Here is a 14,294-nt window from a genome sequence, read left to right as displayed (position 1 = left end):
CAAATTTTTACCCCCAAACTTGTTCTTAGATTTTCTGAAAATAAAATGAAAATGAAAATAAAATAAATGATATAATCCGCTATTTATATTTTTCAGAAAATAATATCCAAAAATCCATTTAGGATGTTTTTATCCCCATAATTAAAATAATTTAGCCCCAAAATTATAATTACGGGGAATTTTTTTTTTAAAAAAGTAAAATATAGAATTCGTATAAAAATTCCCCAAAATTTGCGAATAATTCAAAAATATAGAAATACTAAGTATTTTAAATACGGTTGATTTTATAAAAATAAAAACATGAATTTTATGGACTTTAACGTCCTGGTGGGGTCCCGGTCCGTTGATTTTGAAAAACTGAAACGATACTTAAATTAACAGAAAATTCCAAAAACACGTAAAATATAATCAAATGCACATACATCGAGATAAAACGAGTACCTCGATAAAGACACAAATAAAAACGCTCCCAAATTACGGATCGATTCATATAGATGCAATTTAAACAAGTTACGAGTATCCCATTGGATCATATCGGATCCGAAAATATATTACTTAGCCGCTAAGTAATTATAAAAACGATAAAATTTAATATGAAATTTGGATAATTATCAAAACCGGGCTTCCTATAAAACACCCTATGAGAAAATAATGTAAAAATATCCCGTCAGTCGAGAATACGGGTTTTATTGATCTACCGAAATGATTATCGTATCGAAAGTTTTGTACCGGGACGCGTACGGGTCAAACCGTAATCCGGATCGAAAACGTTAAAACACGAAATATGATCAAAATATCCAGATTAGGTTAGGAAGGAGTTTTCGGAAGAGTTTCAGGTTGTAAAAACGCAAAAACAGTTGAAGTTGAACGATTCCCGGCTTGTAGAAAATAGTTTTATAATTACTCAGAAAATAATTAATAAATCCATAAATTATTATAAAATTATATAACAGCCCAAAAATTACCAGAAAAATATCACAATTATCTATATTTTATTCTGCACATATAAAAATTAGTATACTCAAAGAATATCATATATAAACATCCAAAACATCAACTCCAATTACCAGACATTTCACTAAAATTCATATAAAAATCACATAAACACTTCAAATAATAATAATAATAATATCTGAAAATATGGGATATTACAATCTACCCCCTTATAAGGATTCTGTCCTCGGAATCAGCAGAAGAAAGCACTAGGGGTCTTCTAAACAACTTCACAATCTTTCATATGCACTTTTTCTCAAAATTTTCAGATAACTTGGATTCCTTGTATAACATATTGATTACAAAAGCTTCAATTTGCACCATTGTTCCATCCACATCATTTGACCAATCCCTCAATAGAATTTCTTTTACTGCTTGCGAGAAAGAAGAATAGAGAGAAAGATATAGAGAAAGAAAAAAAAAGAGATAGAGAGAAATAAAGAAACAGATTGACTTCATTATACGCCACCAATATTTTCATCGCATTGCAATTCACTGCTGATGTTGGTAATCCCATCACATAGCCTTACTTAGACTTGACAAAGATAACTCAGGTTAACCTTATTGGCATACCTTCGAGTATTTGAGATGATAAATCATGAAATTTCAAAGAGAAAAGAATGTTATGTCATAACAGGACCAAAATCTGAATTTGTGAAAAAAGTATGGTTGAAATAAAAGAATAACTGAGAGATCAATATGATCAAATGAACTTAGTATTGCATGCCCAAACTAGGACACTACTAAAGGTTGTTAACCTTCTTGTAGTCACAACACACACAAGTGATGGTGTCCCATCTAACTCATATCACACAGACATGTATACCTTGTGTCCCCTATGAGTAGGGTTGTTCATCTCAGTCAGAATAAAAGAATATCAAAGGAATCCAAAATCAAATGAATAAAACTGGAAAGATTTCAAAGCTGATATTTCTAAAGGAATGAAATCCAAAGAATAAAATTCTGGCACAAAATGAATAATCGGGTGTTGGAGAATATGTCTTCTAACTGATATTTCTTTTTGAGAGAAGTCAAAAGAATTTATAGAAAGAGAAGGAATTGCCAAGGTCTTAATACTTATCTTCTATTTGAATTCTTCTGTTGTCGTCCGATTCTCGACACTTGTTCATATTCCAAGGATGTCGATAATCTTCACTGTTGTCGAAACATAGTCTCAGAAGATTTCACAATAGAAGTTTGCAGCTTCCCAGAGTTCCATCCAGCTAGACACAACCATCTCGAATTAATGCGCTTATTTTAACTTACTCGTTGGTACTATATCCAATAGTCCAACAGGAACTCAATATGAGCTCAAACGTCCTCACATAGCTATACACACTCCTACACACTTTCGTTTCTAGTTTACAATAACCTCAGCTCTGATACCAACCTGTAACGCCCTCAAATCCGGGGTCAGAGGATTTGGTCGTCACTATAATACCTCAATCCAAATTAACCTGTTAAATCAAAATGCAAATGTCAGCAGAAGATATTTATCATTTATGACCCCAAACTAATCCAAGATCTTTTAAGGTTACAGTTCTGGAAACAAGAATTCTAAATTCCATAAATAGTTTTCACTTCCTTTTAAAACTCTTTTCAACAAAATCCAATTCAATACTAACTCGCTAGTATAACTTTGAACAGAAGTATACTAGGCCCAACTATAAAATAACATAATTATAATATAATATAATATAAACAACTTTTCATAACAGAAATTACACTAGCCCGCAAATCCTGGACCAACCACCTTTACTCAAAACAGTGTTTACGGAAATATCGTAAACAACAATAACATGAAATAATGATTATGGATTGAATCATAAACTTTACTCAAAACCGAACTCTTGATATTAATACTCATTTTGTTGTCATATTAAATTAGATATCAATACGAACTTTGATGCTCACAACATCCCATACTAAAGTCAACATCAATCATCTCTACTAATATCACCTTGGATATTAACAACAAAGTAAGTATCAGCATAAATCAGGAACTGAATCAAAACCGCATTTCACCTTTAATCCAAAACAGAAGCAGTTGATAAATCATTTTTTTCTATGAATATCAAAAATGATATAATAATTTATATTGGGATCATTCTCCGACGGACGTACTATCACATGCTGATCAGCCCGTGTGATAGTACTGGGTCATGATTCGTAGAAACATGTCCTCAAAACACGAGTACTCAAATAAAAAGGCAATATACATGCCTGTGGCAAAAATTGTGTCACAATATCTCATATGACAGTTAGAAATAGCCCTCCACTGCACCGTCCGTCCCGGTCACTTACGCAATTTGATCCAATCTTAAAACCTTTTATTGAGAAGGGGTCATAATAATCGACACCCAAAATAATTCTATTTCCCCCATTTTCTTGGGTAGGAATATTCGCAACCAAATCATTTTTCTCAAAATCCAAAACATTTATAAATCCAATAATTGGATAAGTAAAAACATTTGACTATTCTGAACATAGAATAGCAGATGAGTATTTGCATAAACAGAATTATTTAATTCAGCGATATGTAAAACATTTATCTATTTTGAGCTGAGAATAGGGAAAATAATACTTGCATGAAAAGATTTAAAATAAATATCACTTGAACAATAAGTGATGATAGGGATACTTGCCTTTGGAATTTAGTAGTTAGTCACACTCGCAAAGACGCATCTATTCTGACATTCTGTCTCAAAATATCACCGTCCTTCTTTTCAACACTTCACCGATATGCTGCTCCTGCGATTGCTAGAAGCCAGATATCCAATACCATTCCATCTCATTCTTTATCCAACACCTTGTCCTGATCACTCGAACGATCCGTATCTATAATTAAAAAATAAAATTTAATCGTCTAAATGATAATAACTCAAAGAACTGCACGTCAAAACCATCGTCTACCCATACGATAGCCCGCATATAAAGAAAACAGCCAAACCCAATACCATTGACCCACTTACACACGTAATTCATATAACACGTAAGCACATAATCCACGTATTGTAACGTCTGAGAAATATTATGTAATTATTTTATCAATAAATAATTATTATGTGATTTTTTGTGAATTTTGGTGAATTATTTGATAATTGATATTAATATTTGATGTTTATTTTTGATAAAAATTTAGATATTTTAATCTTTAATTATCCAGAATAAAATATAGAGTGTTTTGGTATTTTTCTGGTATTTTTTGGATTATCATATGATTTTATAAGGATTTATAGAATTAATAATGATTATTTCACATAATTATAAAAAATTACTTTTTGGAAATAGAAATCGTCTCACTTCAATCGTTTTTGCATTTTTACAACCTCAAACTCTTCTGAAAAGTCCTTCATAACCTAATCTGATAATTCTGAACACTTTTCATGTTTTGACTTTTTCAATCCGGGGTACGGTTTGACCTGTACGAGTCCCGACGTGAAATTTTCGATACGCAAATCATTTTATAGATCGATAAACTCCATATTTTCAAAAGGCAAGATATTATCACCTTATTTTCGTATAAAGCGTTTTATAGGAAGCTCTGTTTTGATAATTATCCAATTCTGGTATTAAAATCGTATCGTCTTTTTAGTTACTTAGCGGCTAAGTAACCTATTTTCGGATCCGGTCTATAAATGTAATTATCGAAATATTAAGTAAATAAAATATGCGATGAGTCTGTCAGCTGTGCTTTGCTTTATTACATATTGTGTGTGATCTACTGGGTACAAAGATTAATTGTATAGTTAATTATTGAGTTGTACGAATTATTTTGCTTTTAAAATAATTTTATTAAATATTTATGCTCATAAATGCTAAAAATTGCTCCTAGAATTATTTTTGTTGTTTTATAATTTTATTTATTATTTTTTGGAGTTTATAAAATTTAGAAATCAATATTTTATTTATTAATTATCATTAAATGATTTTCTGATTCCATTTAATTATAAAATCAATATTTAATTTCAAGATGTTTCAAAAATCATGAAAATTTTATTTTATTAACTTTTGAATATTTCGAGAATTTTAAAAATTATTTCGGAAATTTTCTGACTTTTATTTCACCCCACGTGTATTCGTTAAAATTATAAAATATGGGTAAAATGCGTGTTTCAAAAATTATTTTTAAAATTTTAAATTTTTTATAATAATTAGTTTTAAATATCTCGGAAATTTTCAATATGTTCGGAAAAATTCCGGTTTATTATTACTCGTAGATTATTTATATACGGGATCGTTAATTGTGATTCGAACCGGGGTTTCAACGAAAAAGAAAAAAAAATAACAATAAAAACCTAATCCCCCACCCACCCCCCCTTTTTTGTCACGGTCGCCTCTTTCACCCCTGTTAATCTCTTTCTCCCTCAATCTCTCTCTGTAGTCTCTCTCTTCCTCTCATCTTCGATTTTCTCTCTATTTCTTCCTTCCCTCTTTCTCCTCTAATTTCCTCTCTGTTTTGGATAAGTTTTGCCCTGCCACTGCGTTTTCTTCGACCGCCGCCCTAGCTCAACCACCGCCGCCTCCACTATTCCGGCGAGACGGGTGGCGCGTGTTGACCCTTATGCGTGTGTGTCTCCTGCGTGTATATATATATTATATATCTGTGCGCGTGTGTGTGTTCATGTGTATCTGTTTGTGTGTGTATCCGTGTTATGGTGTGTGTTCGGGTGTGTGTGTGCTGTGTTTTTCCCGGTTCTTTCTCTGCTTTTCCGTCCGTCCCTTTTCCTGTTTCCGTTTGCGTGATAGTGTTTTCTGATTATACGCGCGTGGCCGCATGTTGCTGTTGGTTGGGATTTTATTAATATTTTATTAGTTTTCTGCAGGAAATCCTTTGAATAATATTCATGAAATAAAATTCATTTTTGTGCGGAAAAATTATTTTTAATCCGTGGGGTTCGCGTCGGAAACCCGAATAAATCGGGTACCCGTGAATTTTACCGCCGTCGAGGATGAGTCATGGCGAGTCGACGGTGGATAATGATGATTTTTATCCGAGTCCTATATTTATTAATTAAAAAAATTAGTTCGGTAAAAATTAATTGCGAAACGAAAAATACAAACAAAAACATAAAAGTACGAATAATAATAATAAATAATCGAAGTTGTACTGGTGTTTGGGATTGCAAATTGGATTGGATTGAATTGTTGTTGTGATTTGACGTCGATTTGATTTCGACGGGTAGGCCGATTAACAAAGGAGACGCTGCCCGATTTTTGGGAAATTAATTCCGAAAATACGGGAATGTAACCTATAATAATCGGAGACGTCGAATAACTATATATAGTTATATTATATGAACTTAATTACGGTTGAGACAAAATAATTTATAAATAATCGATTACCTGTTTTTCAAAACGACAAGTATACGTATTTTCCGAAAACAAACACTGAACCGGATTTCGAAGATGTGAACCATAATTGCTATGTGTATTTCAATAATACATATAAATATGAGTTGGGTTATCAAATCGTATGGGTAGAAGCGATAGTAGTGTTATGTTAAGCGAGATGATTATCTGAACTAGGGTATGTTAACCCTGTAGGTCCTAGTCGGAAGACCCGAGATTTGATGTTGGACTAGGAATGATCTAGTGATTAATCATCAGACTCAACAAGATTCCAATCGAAGGACACGAAGGATAAGATTGTATCGCGAATATGATAGTGGTTTGATGATAAATCCAAACATTCAAGGCAATTCAAAAGTCAACGATAATAGCGATTAAAGCTTATTGAGGCAAGTATTCCTGATTTTCCTTTTTAAAATACTGCAATTATTTCTTCGTTCCTATTCTAAGATCAAAATAGTTAAATGTTTTACATTTCACTGCAATTACTCTTATTATGCCAGTTCTTTTTCATTATTGTTCCTATAATTCGATTGCTCTCTTGAGCAAATACCCATTCTTTCGGGTTATTTGCGAACCCTGAATTGGGATGTTTTGAATTCAAAATGATTTGATATCAAAATACTCCACGGGCTAAATAGTGATATTTTGGGGATTGAGTTTTACTTAATCCTAAGGGTCGGGACATGACCGGTGCCTTGAGATGGGCCGTAGAGCCTGGGGACCCGACTGGATCTATACAGGTAGGTATAGATCTGCACTGTGACTGATCAGCAGGATATAGATGCGAACTAGTGTCCAGTCTAATTTATTGTTGATCGCCCTTAACGACATTCTCTCTAGAAAGGTTTTATGATTCCAAAACCGGACAAAACCCTGATTCCGGAGAAGAATTTTTGGAGTTGCTTGTTACTTTTGGATTTATAGTTAAAGGCTGGTGACGACCAACGTTCATTCGCTCAACTCACTCAAATAAATAGAATTGTTTAAAAACAAATTGTTTTAAGATTTTGTTCGGAAGTTTTCCTTTGGTATTAATGTTTGAGACTCAATTTATGTACTTGCTGGGAATTTTTGGCTAACTCTTGCTTTGTAAATTCTTATTTCTGCCAGAAACAGATAAGGATAAAAGTGAATAGCTTTGATAGACATCAGAAGTTAGAGAAATCTCCGCTGCGACAGGTTGAAGAAGTTAGAAGAGTATGACAAGAGCATTAGGGCAAAGGTATTCTTATTTGTATTTTAGTTGTTGTAAGTTGTAGAAGATTAGAATCTTGTTTCATACCATAACCTGTAAACGATCCGGATTCCAGGGGTTAATCGAATATTCTTTTATTTTATATAATGATTATTTCGTGACACCAAATCTTGACCCCGGATTTGGGTTGTTACAAGTTGGCATCAGAGCTGCAGGTTATTGGTCACTGAAATAAGAATAGGTGAGAGTAAGATAGGAATGATAGGTCGTACAGGATAGGAAAGACCCTAGGCATACTCAGGTTAAGTTGGGATGAGTGCGAATTAGGGTTAGTAGATCCGAGATGGAGTTGCTAAGATAGGATCGTTGAGAAAGTGTAAGGCGAATATCACAACATTATAGGTATATTGAGTTCTCAGATCATACAACAATGAGGATTCGACGGATTGACGGAGACTGGGTATGTTACCCTACTTTTCACGTGGTTTTGAAGAAAATGCGATTGATTTGGTGAGCACTTGTGAAAGAAATGCTAGTTGAGCTTTAGTACGAGTTAACTTTGGTATTAGGACAAGTTCCACGTCGGAGGCAACCAGTTGATGGAAGCTAATGAAGAACCAGCGTTGCACGTTTCGAAGACACCCCCGTTGCGAGAAGATTCTTATCACTTATCGGGAGTTACGCGAGGAATGATATCTACCTTACTAGGTATAGGTAAGACTAGCAAGAAAATGTGACCCTATCGATAGACCGAATGTCGAATCGCATGCGTGGTTGCAAGCATAATGTCAAGGACGACGATAAGAATGTCAAAGACAATACTAAATATCAGCGATGCAGTGGAATTGTGAATAAAATGATATACGACGGTCAATGAATTCTCATTAACTAATAAGTGTGAGCAGAATCTAAGGAATAGTGGAAGAGGTACCGAAGTGGAAAGACCCTTATATGGGCATTCTTTTAATTAGACATTTCATTGGTAAATCAGGAAAATAGCAAGTAACTTATATAGTAATGACGACCAAATATTTGATTCCCAAAACTTTAAAATGAGATTTCGGAAAATATTTTCTTAATCAACTTTCAGAAGATTTTTGGCATGAAATGAGTTTTACAAATTGGTTGTCAAATTACTATTTATGTTCTTGTTATTATGAGTAGAAAAAGACCTAAAAAGATAATGGATTTAGACTTAGTGTTGTTATCTCGGAGGACCAAGTACACCCATTGGCAGGAAGAAAGTTTAAAGTTTTCCGTGAAAAACGAAAGTAAACTTGTTTAATACAATCAGTAATTGAAGCAACATATTAATTACCCAATTTATAAGATTATTAAAATTTAACGAGATTCGTGATTTAAACGGATGGAGGATGATTGAAGGAAATGAAAGAACCTTCCAGATGATTGGAGAAGAATCATATTCTTATCAACGAAATTGAGGCATTGTGTAATCGATGGTTATTCTACGCGGCATAGATAAACTCGAAAGAAATTATTATAAATTTCGTGGGAGCACAATTATGATCGAATTGTTAAAGCATTTAGCATAGAGGCATTTCCAGACGATATTCTGAGGTTGTAATATGACCTAAATGGTGAATCTTTTATTCCAATGATTCCTGAAGGCATACGTAAGTAAAGCGTGGATGGCAATCAACATTGATATTCCTTCCTCGTATACGATAGCATATATTCTTCTTGATTCTTGAATACGTATGAGCTTCTTCTGTTGATAAATTATATAAGGCGAAAACGAAAGAAAAATTCCTGTATTCCTTTTGAATTGTTTCCTTTCTCAAATTATTGATTCCTGATTGAGACGAACGGTGTTATGGTATGACGCTTTATCGAAATAACAAAGAGTCAGGTGGGACGCCACCTAATCATGTACTGTATGCCATATAGTATGAAAGACTGGCCATCTTGAGTACGACTATGATTGTCTCATTCACATCTAAATCTTCACTCATTCTTTTTCTTCAATTTTATTGATTTACAAATTCTTCCAACTGCTTGTTACATTGTTATTCCTTATCCAGCTTTTAAATCAAAATCATATTCATAAACTCTCCTCTTGCGTATAGTCTGTTCTTTGACGATTATATAAGAAATGGATAGTCCCATGTGACAGGTAGAATTACGTGTCGAAGGAGGATATGATTGCAAACTGATAAATGGTGGACACCTGCGAGCAAGAAAGAATGGATACACCGACAATGTGGACATAGTGAAGACATCAAGACAGACAATTGTTCTTGCTACGGGGATCTCATTAATACGGTGGATTATGTTAACGTGATGTACTTTAAAACGGAAAATTTCGACGGAAAATGAATCGTTAGTGAACCGTAATAAATAGATTAATTACAAAATAAGGAAGTAAAGTTGCGTGTGTCAGACAAAGCAAGCGTGTATCGGGACAACAATTGAAGATCAAGGAAATTCTGAGTGATGCCTCAGACAGGTGATTAAGATGTGAAACATCCCTTCATCGCGGGAAGATATCTATCGTGAAGATTCAAGATAGGAGAAATTTTAATTGCAATCGAATTTCGGACGTCTTCCTTAAGGAATTGTGAAGTTCCCTAACTTGAGTAAATAAGTTATGGTGAATTTAATACCCATAACCGGACTAATGATGAAAATTTGATATATAAGTGGAGATGAAGGAATAGCTATTCGACTGCGAAATCTTTTAAGAAATAATGATCCGGCAATTGAGTTTCCACCAGATGATGGTGACAATCAAGACCCTGCATAGTTATTAAAAGATAAATAGGCTCACTAATGAAATTGAGTGTGTATCGTCAAAGAAGGAGGATTGGTGTGGTTCGTTGAAGGATGCAGCATAATTTTTAAAAGTAACTGTACACAATTAGTAATAACAAAAAAAATAAGTTAAAGAAAATAATGAAATAAAGTTTTTAAAAAACAATAGGATAATCTTAAGTTCATTAATAATATTCTGTAATATTCTAAAAGAACTAAGGAAAGGTATAATTTTAGCCTGATTGAAAGTAATGCATGTTATGTCAAGACAGTAGTACATATGATTATCAGTGTGACGTATTTTGAATTATGTTGAATTGAAGAATATGGTTGATAAAAGGGGGTGGATATGATTGTGGATGATCTGGTTGATTGATGGTGTCGGCTTGAGTCCGACTGGTAGTCAATAATATAGGGGAAATGCTGCCCAAATTTTCAGAAATTACCCTACATTTAAGGAAAAAGAAGTATATTGTTGTTCTCGTCAGTAGTCCAAATGATTGCGATCTCGGTTCTTGAGAAAGTTATTATGACCAAACCGACTTTATATAATTGGTCTTTGATTTCAGTTAGCTAGTCAGCACTTGGTTTAAGTGATCAGTTAAAGGATTTAATTGATCAACTTTACCAACTAATGGTTAGTTAAATGGAGATCGATTCCAATTAGATTGAGTTAAGCTCTAACATGATTTTCAGATCCGAAATCAAAGCATTTAGCAATTTGGAGAAAGTAATGGCATCAGCAGAAGTGGAAATTTAGTAAAAGTAGTGTGATGTTGCTGCAAGCCTGTGCCATATTTTATCTAGATGAATATGCCTTTTCAATAGAAAAAAGGAACAAAAAGTTATTGGTTTATGCTAGTGAGAAGAATATTTTCAAGAACTGAAGGTACGAGATAAAGCAAAAAGATTATATTATCTGTAATAGCATTGCAAGAAGGACTTGGATGTATACCCATATCGAATGACGGGTTAATGGAAGCTACTGTAAATTAGTGGAGAGAATATTTGCAAGAACTGAAGATCCAAAATAGGGCAAATAAATATTACCTTCTATAATAATACTCCATGAAGGACGTAAATGTACATCTTTACCGAATTACGATTGAATAAAAGTTGCTGTGAAGTACTGGGAAACTCCCAAATACAAGTATCCGATGTAAGACCGAGACTGACGAAGTCTGCATGTGAACTCGAGAAAAAGAAATGTTGATCAGTTGGAGAAAGCCAAATATACGATCAGTGATGATTTAAACGAGGTTAAGAAAATCTCTATCGATGAATTGTAATAATTTTGTTAATAAGAATTTAAATATTATAAATTAAAGCCTGTATTCTAGCATTAACTCCAGGAATGACCTATCCAATGATAAGCAGATTAATATTACTAAGAAAAAGAAATTTGTTATATTTAAAAGAAATAATGAATAATGAAAATGGAGAAATATTGAAGAAAAGAAGTGGAATCAAAGGATGATAAAGAAATTTTATAAAATAATCCAGGAAATATGCAAGTTGAGAACGTCGGTTGTGCCAGAACTGTTGAAGAATGAGGTGAAACGCCGATAATTGAAGATATGAATTTGTTCCAAGAATGCGTGTAAACAGGAGTGATTAAACAAAGGTATTAATGACGAACTGCTAGAGAAGAACGTTACAATGAATCTCATGTCGGAATTCTCTAAAATTAAAGTGAAGTCCCGGAGGTTCGAACGAATGCTTTACCAAGATTACCTCAGGGAATGAGGTAAGAATTTCTCGTCAGATTCTGCACAAAGTCAAGCTGGTGTCAAAGGCCCTGTATCATATAACTCAATAGGGATGAAATAATGAGTGAAGAAAAAACTTCAGAAATGTGGAATGAAAGACTAATGAAATAAAGAGTGTTTTGCGCTGTGCACAAAAGTGATCATGAGAAAAAGAAGAATGGAGGTATGAAGTTACACATCGATTATCAGAAATTGTAAGTCTAAATATTTAATGAACATAATATACAAGGAGTATTTGGATAGTGTAATTGTATTTATTGATAACATCCTCGCTAATTCAAGGACTAAGGAAGACCAAGATGAACGCCTGAAGATATGCCTGTGAAGAGTTAAATATATATATATATATAGCAACTGCATTCTCAGCTTCAAAGGTATGAATTCTGGTTATAATTGATTATAAGCTACGATTGCTTGGTTAACTACCAACCAGGAAAGGTCCATTTAGGAACATATATTTCAAATAGAAAGAAAAGAGTGAATACCATTAAGATTGTGGGAAAATGGTTAAAAGAATTGAAAAAGTTAGAAATTGAAGAATAGGTTTTGATCCATCTTCTGGGTAATGTTGATACTTACTTTATTGTCGGATATCAAAGGTGGTATTAATACAGATGATTGATGTTGACTTCAGTATGGGACGTTGTTGTACAAGACATGCCTGTATCATAACAAGACTAAGTCATTCTGATAACCCTGAGATTAGTTGTATTGTAACCTTAATCTGTAATTTATACTTGTAACACTTAATGTCTGTAAAATGTAAATGGAGCAGACTGGAGCATTTTTCTCTAAACAGTGTCACGCCTAAGAATTCTATCTGGAAGAAGATCAAGAAGGTCATGCCTCAGAAAAAAAACGAAGAAGCTTGGAGTTGAATAATTCTGTTTGGTAAAAAACATTCTAAGTCAAGATCTCTACAAGTCATAGAATTAGTGTTATAGAGAAGTCATTCGAGAACTCAGGAATTGTGTGACGACTGAGAATTTTGCGTCGTAATTAAGTCAATAAAGTATGAGTTATGAGATGTGATTATAATTATGTGACTAAGTGATGATTAATCATCTTATCTGTATACTAGAGTTTAGGAGTGTGAATAAAAATGTTCCAATTTAAAGAGTCAGCTTAGAAGTTAAGCTGTGGTGTCGGGCCGTCAGGTAGAACGGAACCCGTCCTAATATGGAATTAAAGAATATAAAATGTGAATTATGTGTGATTGAATGAAATGAATGTGTAAATAAAGTATTATGTCCTAAGTGACGTGTTGATTGGTAAAACTAATGAGAAGCGTAATCGAAACGCTGAGCGTCGGGCCGTCAGGATGAATGTGACCCGATACGCGTAAAAGAGGATAAAGAATAAAGAGGGATAGATTCTATGATCAGACCTGAGTCGTTATATGACTGTATATGTGTGATTGCTTGACTCTGTGCATGACTATGTGTTCTGTGTCAATTTTGTGAATTTTAAAGGAATTACGTGATTTAAATAAAGGTTTAATTAACCTTCGCGCATTTTTATAAAATCATTCGAGTAAGATAGAAACATGGGATTTGTTCTGTTATCTTCGTAATGGTCCTAGAGACTTTTTAAAAATGATGAGTGAATTTAATTGTTGATCTTCGCATTTTTAAATTGATTTTATGTGGAAAATGTTATGATTAAAGCAAGTTTGCGAAATTCATATAAAATCAACCGTTCGCTCAAATTCTTATTATGAGTAATGGATAAAAAGCTAATTTCGAGGCCTACGTGTTAAAAATGTCATTTTCAATAATTCTTGACTTCCCGAGAGAGATATATTTTATATTTAGTCTTTGTTTTATTTTAGTAAAAAGATGGGACAAGTAAGAGTGAAAAAGGAATTAGAAGATTACCAAATTGCCCTTGTTTTTGAGTGCTATATAACCTCACTCCCTTCTTTTTCTTTCTTCTTCTTGCTTCCGTGACTTCATTTTTCTCTCTTCTCTCTTTTCTCTCCTTCTCTCACTCGAACACTCTCTCTCTCTCGGCTTTCTTCAATCTCTCTCGGTATACCTCCCTTTTCTTTGATTAAATTCACCAATCATCCCTAAATCTTCTTGCTAAACACTTATGTGTAGGTAGAAGTGTGTGCATGTGTGTATACCCACTTGCATGTCGATGTGTGTGTGTGTTGTGTATGCTCGGTGTGTGCTCGGTGTGTGTGTTCACCCGAGAACCATATGGTT

The sequence above is a fragment of the Apium graveolens genome, chromosome 2 (genome assembly GCF_009905375.1).
Source record: "Apium graveolens cultivar Ventura chromosome 2, ASM990537v1, whole genome shotgun sequence".
Taxonomy (NCBI): Eukaryota; Viridiplantae; Streptophyta; class Magnoliopsida; order Apiales; family Apiaceae; genus Apium; species Apium graveolens.
The sequence above is the reverse complement of the archived record's forward strand: the minus strand, read 5'-3'. Positions refer to the sequence as shown.